Here is an 11009-nt window from a genome sequence, read left to right on the forward strand (position 1 = left end):
ACAATGACTGCTACACTAAACAGAAATTCAACTTCACAGGAGCACTAATACTTAGTTGACAGCTCTACAACCTGTCTAATAACTATATCACACCATGCACCAACAAAACCTAAGATAAAGATACAGGGTAATAATATAAAAATGAGATACTGATGCTCTTCTACTCATCCATCAGATGAGTGAACTTTAACGTATGCTCAGTGTGTGTGTACACAACACAAATACATACACATGTATACATGTGTGTGTGTGTGTATATATATATATATATATATATTTTTTTTTTATATACACATATATATACATATATATATATATATATACACACACACACACACACATATATACATATATAAACACACACATATATATATACACATGTATACATATGTATATATATTTATATATACATACATATACACAGATACACACACATATATAATTTGAGATTTAATGGGGAAGAGAGAAATTACTCCAGAATACACAGCTAGTGAATGGAGAAAAATGAAGCTTAAAGAAAGTGCAGAAATAAAACAGAAGCATATATAGAGGAAAAAGAGCAACACTAATTTCAATTTATCTCCACAATTGGGGTCAAAAACAGATATAACTACTGAGACTTTTTAAAAGTACTATTAACTTGAGAATTTAATACAACAGAATGTCAATAGAGCCTTTTTTTGAAGTAAAAGAAGTCTAATTGTTAAGTGGAATTCAACATATTTTCTTCCAAAATTAACAGTTTTGGGAAGGATTAGAAGGACAGAACAAACTTAAGAGCCAAAATCAGGGATAATTGAGAGATATGGGCTTTAAGGAGGAGACAGTATAACAAAAGGGGGGAATCTCACAGAGGAGGGGAAACAAACGTGGAGTGCTGAAAGAAAAATAAGGGAGTATCTGTGTAATATATTGCTGTCAACTAACTTTTTTTTGATAATTCTGGAGTACAAAATGTTTTAGTACAATGTTTTAAGGAAGAAAAACTAGAAATAATTGTAGCCAAATATAGGGCGCCTCTGGAGAGAAAAAAAAAAAAAAAGATGCTAGAGAGGTACAAGACATTTCAGAAATTTTATGAAAACTTGTATAAAGCAAAGAAACGAGGAAATCACAAAAAGGTGCAGAAATATTTATGGAATACCTAGCTGTATCATGCTCAAACACACAAGGCTCAGCAATTGGCCAAGATAAGACCAGATGAAAAATAAACAATGACATCTCCACTAACAGACTGTACTCTTGTGGAAACTGGGACGTTAAATGTAAAGAACTGGAAGATTTTGTTCAATAACTTCAAGGGTGTGGCAGGAGTAGCATCACCTTGGATGAAAGCTCTGATGCCTGTATTATTAAAAAACGGTAAAGACCCTTCAGATTTCGCTTCATACAGTCAGCTTGATTTCAAATTAAACCACAATTATAACGTGTTTAGCTCTGTAGTAACAAAGAGAATGGCAAAAATGTTACTAACATTGACAGATACAGATAAAAGTAGTTTTGTAAATGGAAGGCAAACGTATGACATTAAGAGAGCGATGATGATCCAGAGAGAAAAGTGCTGGCGAAGCTTCACGCACAGAAAGCATCTGATAAAGTCAGTTGAGATTTTATAAGTAAGGTGAAGGTAGCACTTACATTCTTGACATAATAGGGTTAATGAGATGCATGAAGTATTTTAAACATGAATTAAGGTGGGAGGGTTCCCTTCTAACAAACTAATTGTGCACAGGAACCAGGAAGGGATATTCCATTTTCCCTCTACTATCTGACTTGCATGCAGCTGTTTTAGACCAATTAGTTTGGCTGTAATGCCACAGGGTGGAAAAGTACCCAAGGTCATTGCCATTTAGAGATAAATTTTGTGCACTGCTTTTCCTTCAAAGGGTTTAGCAGACAGGATTTTCCCTTCACAAACCCAACGTAGTTTGGGACAAGGAATTGTAACCTGGCAATATTACTATTTATAAGTTTCACCTTACAGACTACGCTGCCACAGGGTGGAAAAGTACCCAAGATCATTGCCATTTAGAGATAAATTTTGTGCACTGCTTTTCCTTCAAAGGGTTTAGCAGACAGGATTTTCCCTTCACAAACCCAACGTAGTTTGGGACAAGGAATTGTAACCTGGCAATATTACTATTTATAAGTTTCACCTTACAGACTACGCTTGTAACTGCAAAAAGATAGGTCTAACTGCAAAAAGCAACGGCGGGACCTCCCTTGCAAACCAACCAGAGCTGCTCTCCATGCTTCTCTCACAGAGCAATCTAAGAAGCTAAAGTATGATCAAGTCTAGAGTGGGTTAGTGCAAGTGTGTTTCACATTAATAAGAAATCAACCAAGCACACAGGGGTTTATATCAGTCCGTCGAAACAGCTGAATATCGAATATCAGATGTTCGAACTGTAAAGTTCGAACACTGGTAATCGAGAAGCCACGGCCCCATAAATTCTTTCCCGGGGGGGGGGGGGGGGGGATATATATATATATATATATCTATATATATATATATATATAAATAAATATACATAAATACATCTCTATAACAATATATATATATATATATATATATATATATATATATATATATATATATATACATATATATATATATGTATATACATATATATATATATATATATATATATACATATATATATACATATATATATATACAAATATATGTATATACATATAAATAAATATATACATATATATATATATATATATATACACATACATAAATACAATTATATATATAAAATTATATATATACATATATATATATATATATATATATAAATATACATATATATATATATATATATATATATTAAATATACATATAAATAAATATATATTTATATATACATATAAATACATAAATATACAGATATAAATATATATATATATATATATATATATATATATACATATATAAATTTATATAAATATGCATATATATATAAATATAAATATATTTATATATAAATTATATATATATTTACATATAAATATATTTATATATAAATATAAATCTAAATATATTTATATATAAATATATATACAGATATAAATATATAAAAATATATATGTATAAATATATATTTATATATAAATATAGTTATATATAAATATATATTTATATATAAATATATGTATAAAATAGTAGTTATGTTCTTACCATAACGTTCCATGTTAGTTGTCTTCTTCTCGCCTTCTTCTTGCTGGATGGGTTCGGAGCCGACCTCGGCTCCGACTCGGCCACTCTAAAAGCTCGAGAGTTGGTTCCACCGGCTCGAGGCTCCCCTTATATCCCACAATGCTAGGCGAGAGTTACCTCAGATCTCGTTTGTAAGCTAACCCCAGCTTCTAATAGTAACAGAATAACTCTAGAAACAGAGTCCACCTCTAACAACAGGAAGGAAGAAGGGTGACCTACATCCTGAACCAGGAAGTATGCAGAACAGCATATGCCTAAGAAAGAGGTGGTAGAAAGAGAGGTCACGATCACAACTCCTCTAGGTCTGTCCAGGCCAGGGGAGGAGGGTGGGGCAAGAAGGCGCGAGAAGAAGACAACTAACATGGAACGTTATGGTAAGAACATAACTTCTATATGTTAAGTTGTCTATCTCGCCTTCATTCTTGCTGGATGGGACCGCCCCTAGCACCTTGTCCCGGGTGGCCTAACGGAACAGACTCCTGAGAACAGTGGAACCAAAATTAGCTCTATGCCTAGAAGCTAAATCCAACTTATAATGAGAAATAAAAGTGTGAGGAGTAGCCCAAGTAGCAGCTGCACAAATGGTGTCAATAGGCAGTCTGTCTTGGAAGGCTAAAGAAGTAGCCAAAGCTCTGGTGGAATGGGCTTTAGGTTTATTGGGCAATTTTGTTGTCTAATTTCATATACCAGGGAAATCAAAGATGTTAGCCATCTGGATAATGATACCTTTGAAACTGAAAGTCCCTTTCTGCTTTCGCATAGGAGACAAACCGCTGATCAGATTTTCTGAATTGTTTTGTACTATCCAAGTAGTACGTCAATTGACGATGAACATCCAGGCTGTGTAATTTTTGCTCAGACCTATTGGAATACTCTGGAAAAAGACAGGGAGGTCAATGCTTTGGTTTAGATTCGATGTCGAGACCACCTTAGGCTAAAAGGACGGGTTAGTCCGTAAAGATACTCTGTCCTTATGAAACAAAAGATAAGGAGGACGACAACTGAGTGCTTGAAGCTCTGAAACTCTTCTAGCTGATGTAATAGCTACCAGAAAAGAGTTTTCCATGATAACAATTTTAAGGAACAGGAAGCTGCAGGTTCGAAAGGGGAAGAATCAAAGAAGCAAGAACTAAATTTAGGTCCCAAGGAGAAGGAGGATTTCTTATAGGAGGTCTGAGAAGAAAAACTCCTTTCAAAAAGGCTTTGCAGAGTTTGTGGGACATTAGGGCAGATTCAGAAATACCCACATGAAAATTAGAAATAGCTGCCAATTGAACTTTAAGTGTAGAGGGAGATGAACCTGCATGGAAGAGTTCAGCTAGAAAATCAAGGACGAGTTGGATGGAAGCGGTGAAAGGATCTATGTCCTTTCCTTGTGCCCAATATGAGAAGCGTTTCCACTTACTCAAATAAATCTTTCGAGTGGAAGATTTATGGGAAGCTATCAATATATCTCTAACCGAGTGAGATAATTGAGGAAGCCTGGCTAAGGTTGGAACTGGAGGAACCACGCAGTGAGGTTCAGAGAGGGGAGGGAGCGATGAAACTGACCCGACTGATGGATCAAAAGATCTGGAACTAGGTCCAGATTCCACGGTCGCTCCAAGAGAAAACAATGTAGAAAGGGGAACCACACTTGTCGAGGCCAGTAAGGAGCAATGAGGATCAATGAGGCCTTCTGAGCGATAGCTTTCTGTATTACTTGAGAGATCAGTGGGAAAGGAGGAAATGCATACAGAAGTCCCGGGGCCAAACTTGGACTAGAGCGTCTCTGCTGGGTTGGCCTGGTAAAGGGAATAGAGTGAAATATTCTCTGCACTTGCTGTTTTGGGGAGTAGCAAAAAGATCGCAGCAAGGCTGACCCCACTTGAGAAAAATTTCTCTCACTACAGAGTCTTTCAGAGACCACTCGTGAGGCATGAGAATAGCTCTGCTCAACTTGTCCGCAATATGATTGGACTTCCGGGATGTGCGTTGCTATCAGAAAACGCTGAGAAGAAATCGCCCATTGCCACAGTCTGAGTGCTTCGACACAGGGATATGATCTGGTTCCGCCTTGTTTGTTGATGTACCACACTACAGACATATTGTCTGTCTGGATTGCAATTGTTCCCAAGGGAAGAGAGTCTTGAAGGGCTTGCAACGCTAAAAGCACTGCTCTCATCTCCAGAACATTTATGTGCAAGTGGCATTCGTTTGGTTGCCATGTGCCTTGGACTGTCCTGCCCTGATAATGCCCCCCCCACCCGATCAGGGAGGCATCCGTTGTCAGTGTAGCAACCGGAGGAGGTGGAACAAAGGGTCTTCCGACAGGAGCTGGGGGAAGACATCCACCACATGAGATGCTTTTGCACGCTTGCGTGATCACAATGGTGTGAGACATTGGTAGTTCCTGGTATGACCATTGAGTAAAAGCATCCACTGAAGGATCCGCATGTGGTATCTGGCTAATGGAAGGAGAGGTATGGCGCTGCCATAATTCCCAACACCTTTAGAACTAACCTGGCTTTGATTCTGTTGTTGTTGAGAAGGAGTGATACCAATTTGTGAATGTCTGATATCCTTTGATGTGTTAGCCTTGCAGACATGTCTATCGTATCTAGGTTTGCGCCTATGTAGGTAATAGTACAACAGGCGACAAAACAGACTTTTCGCAATTTATTGAAATACCCAGTTTTTGACAAACGCGAAAAGTATAATCTCTGGCCATCAGAAGGAGATGCTTGGTGGGAGCTGTGAGGAGCCAGTCGTCCAAATATGGAAACACCTGGAATCCTTGTCGTCTCAGGTGAGAAGCTACCACTGCCATGCATTTGGTAAACACCCGGGGGGCAGTGGTGAGACCAAAGGGCAGGGCCCTGAACTGAAAATGACTGGTTCCCAGCCTGAAGCGGAGGAATCTTCTGGAGCGCCTGTTCATTTTATGTGATAGTACGCATCCCGAAGGTCTATAGAGCACATCCAGTTTCCTTTGCCCAAAGGGAAGGATGGATTGCAGCGTGACCATCGAAATCTTGTTTTCTTGACTGATTTGTTCAAGACACTGAGATCCAATATCGGTCTCCAGTCCCCTGTTTCTTTGGAACTAAAAAGAACCTTGAGTAGATTCCGGATCCTTGTTGGTCTGCTGGCACTGGCTGAATTGCTCTTTTGCAAGCAGTTTTGAAATTTCCAAAGCTGCTAGATCCCTTTGAGCGGGTGGAACATCTGGAAGGGATTTTTGACTGATTTGGAAAGCGAAGAAAGGGATAGAATAGCCTTCGAAATGATGGACTGTACCCATTTGTCTTGAGTCAGGGATAGCCAGGCTTCTGGGTGCAGTGACAATCTTCCCCGACTGCCTCCGAAGATGGGCAGTCGGGCAACACCTCAGGGATGCTGAAAGGGCTTGTCAGGGAAGGCTTCCCGATTGCCCTGGTTCTGCGGACCCCCTGCCCCTAGGGCGGCGTCTACCATTGTTATTCCCACCTCTGCCTTTGGTAGGAAAACGACTCTAAAAGGCGTCAGGCGAAGTCCCTTGAGATTGTTTACGGAACCACATCTTTCCACCCTTCTGGCCTTTGGGGTAAGGCCTGGAAGGAGTCGAAAACGGACTCCGGCGGCAGAAAGGGTCTTGCCATCAGTCTCGCACATAGTCAGGGTTTCTTTCACTTGAGGACCAAAGAGAGATGATCCATCAAAAGGGAGTTCGTGAAAGACGCCTTGAAAGGGTCCGCAAATTGCATAGCCGCATCCAGGCGTGCCTACGTAAGGCCACCCCTGTCCCTGCGGCTCTGCTCGCTCCATCAGCCGCGTAAGAAAGGAGGCGCATGGAGGAGTTGGATATGGAATTAAGGGTAGCCAGCTGCGTGCTCATCTTGTCTTGGAAACCCGCAGCTGTAGGATCCTTTAACATTTCACTCGCTTCCTTGATCAAGTCCCTTTGAAGACGAGTAAAATGGCACAGGTAGTTCAGCAAACGCATGGTAAATGTCGCTGAGGAGAACATCCGCTTCCGCACCTATCCATGGACCTAGATTCCTTGTTAGGTGGATGGACAGGTACTGAAGGATCAGCTAATTCCTTCTTTGTGGCAGCAGCTACCACCATAGCATCCACAGAAACTCCTTTTGTTAGAAATTGCTTGTCTGCTGGAGCTGTTATGAATTTAGAAGGTCTCCTGGGAGTGGGGTCCACTGAATCAGGAGCCGCCCATGCCTTCTTAGCAACCACCTGCATGAGGGGTCAAGGGGGACACCCAGGAGGTGGAAGGACGAGAGCCAAACGCCTCAAGGTACACAGATTCGTCCTCCGAAGGGTTGAGGGCTGGCCAATTTCCCTCTGTTTCAGGATCTCCAGAATGTCTGCAAATGAGACATCTTCAGAAGGGGAACGGGGAACCCTCAGAATCATCCAAATCTGTGTCTGACGTGCTGGACTCAGGTGAGGCAATGTGTTTCCTCTTACACTTCCTCTTCCGAGGCGGCTCTTCTGCCAAATCAGGAGAGGCCTCGAAGAGGATGAAATCCCACAGGGGCTCCTGAGGAGCTGGCTCTCTGCGGTCCGGGATGAGGGAGTGAGTCGACTTACCCTGAGGCAGCATAGAGGGAGGGGTCGACGGAGCCGACTGTGGAGTAGAGCCAGGCTCTAACACACTCCGCATGACCTCGAATGCACCCCTGTCAGGCAGAGCCAGAGGTCCCCGCCCGAGGAGCTAAGAACCCTCGGCACCGACAGTGATGGCTCCGAGGTCGATGTCGGAGCCGAACTCACCAGCCGAAGCCCCGAGAGGGAGAGGGGGTCGGACAAGGGTCCGATGCCACTCACCCCTCGAGCCGACGAGGGAAGTCCGGCGCCGAGATTCTTCCAAAGAAGAAAACGGAGCCGACGGAGCCGAAGACAATTGTATCGGCTCCGACGCTATCACAGTCTCGGTTCCGACACGACCCGACTCCGAACTCAAGAGAGTCGAAGGAGGAAAATGTTGATGGACGGGGCAGGCATCGACTGATGAGTCGGGCTCTGAAGCATCTGGGCCAGTGCCTCGGACTTAAGTAGTCGACTCACTACCCTCTGAAGGTCATGATCCGACAGCCTCGGCGACCTAGAGGAGTGAGACCTTTGGCCCGTTCAGACAGCAGGGGAGATCCTGGAGCCGAATGAACGGAGCCAAGAGATGGTGACCTGGACCTCTTCCTAGTTGTCGGCTCAAGGTCTGGTCGAGCCACTGAACTTATAACCTCGGCCCGGCCGAGCCGAGGAGCCACAGAAACTGTGGACTGAGACTTATCGGCTCCAGCCGGAGCCGATAAAGGCAAAGGTTGAGAAACCTGAGGTCTCGGCTCAGATACCGGAGCCGAAGACCTAGATGCCTTAGAGGGCTTCCCTGTTGAAACAGACAGGGAATCCTCTGGCTTCAGTAAGCCTCTAAGAATTAATTTATTTTTTCTTTCCTGCAGGACCCTGGGGCTGAAGCCATGGCACACAGCACAGGAGTCCTGCAGGTGCAAAGGCCCCAGACAATAGACACAAGAAGTGTGAGCGTCTGTCAGAGACATTTTCTGACAGCACGCATCACACTTCTTGAACTGAGACCTTTGCTTCTTTAGACATTGTGTCAGAACAGGAGTACACAAAACACGCACACAAACACACTAGTTATACCCTGTCCAATTAATACAATAAAAAAAATAGTAATACTAGTAATTTAAACTACTATAAACTACTATAAACACACACACTCCACTAGGGAAGGAAAGGCCTGTAGGCCCAAGGGAAGAACCAAAGGTTCTTGGGGAAAGAAACGGAAATTTTTTTGGGTAGGGAATAAAAGTTTTCTAACCTACACTAACTAAGACAAAAATTAAATTAAAGGGGTTTTTAAAGTCTAACTTTCACAAGAAAATTGAACTCACCAGGAACCGGTAGAAACAACCAACCTCGAAGCTGTAGCGGCAAACGAGATCTGAGGTAACTCTCGCCTAGCATTGTGGGATATAAGGGGAGCCTCGAGCCGGTGGAACCAACTCTCGAGCTTTTAGAGTGGCCGAGTCGGAGCCGAACCCATCCAGCAAGAATGAAGGCGAGATAGACAACTTAACATTATATATTTACATATAAAATGTATAAATATATATTTACATATAAAATGTATAAATATATATTTACATATAAAATGTATAAATATATAATTATATATAAATATATAGTTACATATAAATATATGTATACATATATAGTTATATATAAATATATATATATACATATATTGTTATATATAAATATATGTATAAATATATATTTATATATAAATATATGTATAAATATATATTTATATATAAATATATGTATAAATATATATTTATATATATACATATATAAATACATATATAAATATATTTATATATATATATTTATATACATTTATAAATATATATATAAATATATTTATAAATATATATATATAAATATACATATAAATATATATATATATACATATAAATATATAAATATATATATATATAAATATGCATATATATATATATAAATAGATATATATAATATATATATGTATATAAATATTATATATATATATATATATATATATAAATATATTTATAAATATATACATATATAAATATACATATAAATATATAAATATACATATAAATATATAAATATATATATATATAAATAAATATATATATAAATATGCATATATATTATATATATATATATATATAGATATATATAATATATATATGTATATAAATATAATATATATATATATATATATATAAATATGCATATATATATATATATATATATATAAATAGATATATATAATATATATATATATATGTATGTATATAAATATAATATATATATATATATATATATATATATATATTATATATATATATATATATATATATATATATATATATATATATATATATATATTATATATATATATAAACGAAAAAGCAGAGAAACCAATCCACAGAAACTAATTATTGTAAGCGCTTTCGTACATAAAATCCATGCACTTCCTCAGACAACATAACCCAGTAAATCAAGACTTGTATAATAAACAGAAAACCAATAAACCATGCAATTACATTAAATTAATTAATTACAACTAAAGACATTTAAAGAAACATTCATACCTAAAAACTTAATACTTAAAATAGTCTACTCAATAAACAGGTGCTTAAAAATAACCTATTTAAAAATGTATTTATATATTTAAATTCATATTATATATGTATTTTCATACAATGAAATAAATAAATACAACTGAACCATTAACATTAATATTGGTACGCTATGGTATGCTAGCCTATTTTTTTACCTTTCTAGAGCCTTCAATTTCAACAAGCATTTAACAGAACAGGCATCATTCAAACCAGGGTAAATATGTGCATTTGTTTGTAGCTGCCATAAAAGTTCCCGATCCTCTAGTTTGAGCTGCCAAGGTCCCCCTCTCGGATTTTTTGTAATACTATCCACAACGGTGAATTGGAAACTGTGTGTCCCAAATTCACTTATGGGTCTAGCTAAAGCGTTGGTACTAATACCCCTGCTTATACTGCAGATATGTTCATAAATACGCTGTTTAACACAACGTTCAGTTTTACCAAGGTAAAAAACTGAACAAACCTTACATGTAGCCAAGGTAAACTATACCCTGGCTATCGCAGGTGTATTTGTCCTTGATAAAATACTTAACCCCTCAGATCCTACAGGTTGATCCAGTTTGTATAAACTTACAATATTTACAGCTCCCACACCTGAATATTAC

At 38.5% G+C, this 11009-nt stretch overlaps 1 protein-coding gene across 1 annotated transcript in view; it reads right to left on the bottom strand.

The window, feature by feature from the left end:
• RBBP6 (RB binding protein 6, ubiquitin ligase) overlaps nucleotides 1-11009 on the bottom strand; it is a 2624906-nt gene that overhangs the window by 1536375 nt on the left and 1077522 nt on the right. The gene's annotated exons all lie outside the window — the stretch shown is intronic.

This window comes from Protopterus annectens, chromosome 12.part0 (genome assembly GCF_019279795.1).
Source record: "Protopterus annectens isolate FY-2018-M chromosome 12.part0, PAN1.0, whole genome shotgun sequence".
NCBI classification, from domain to species: domain Eukaryota; kingdom Metazoa; phylum Chordata; order Ceratodontiformes; family Protopteridae; genus Protopterus; species Protopterus annectens.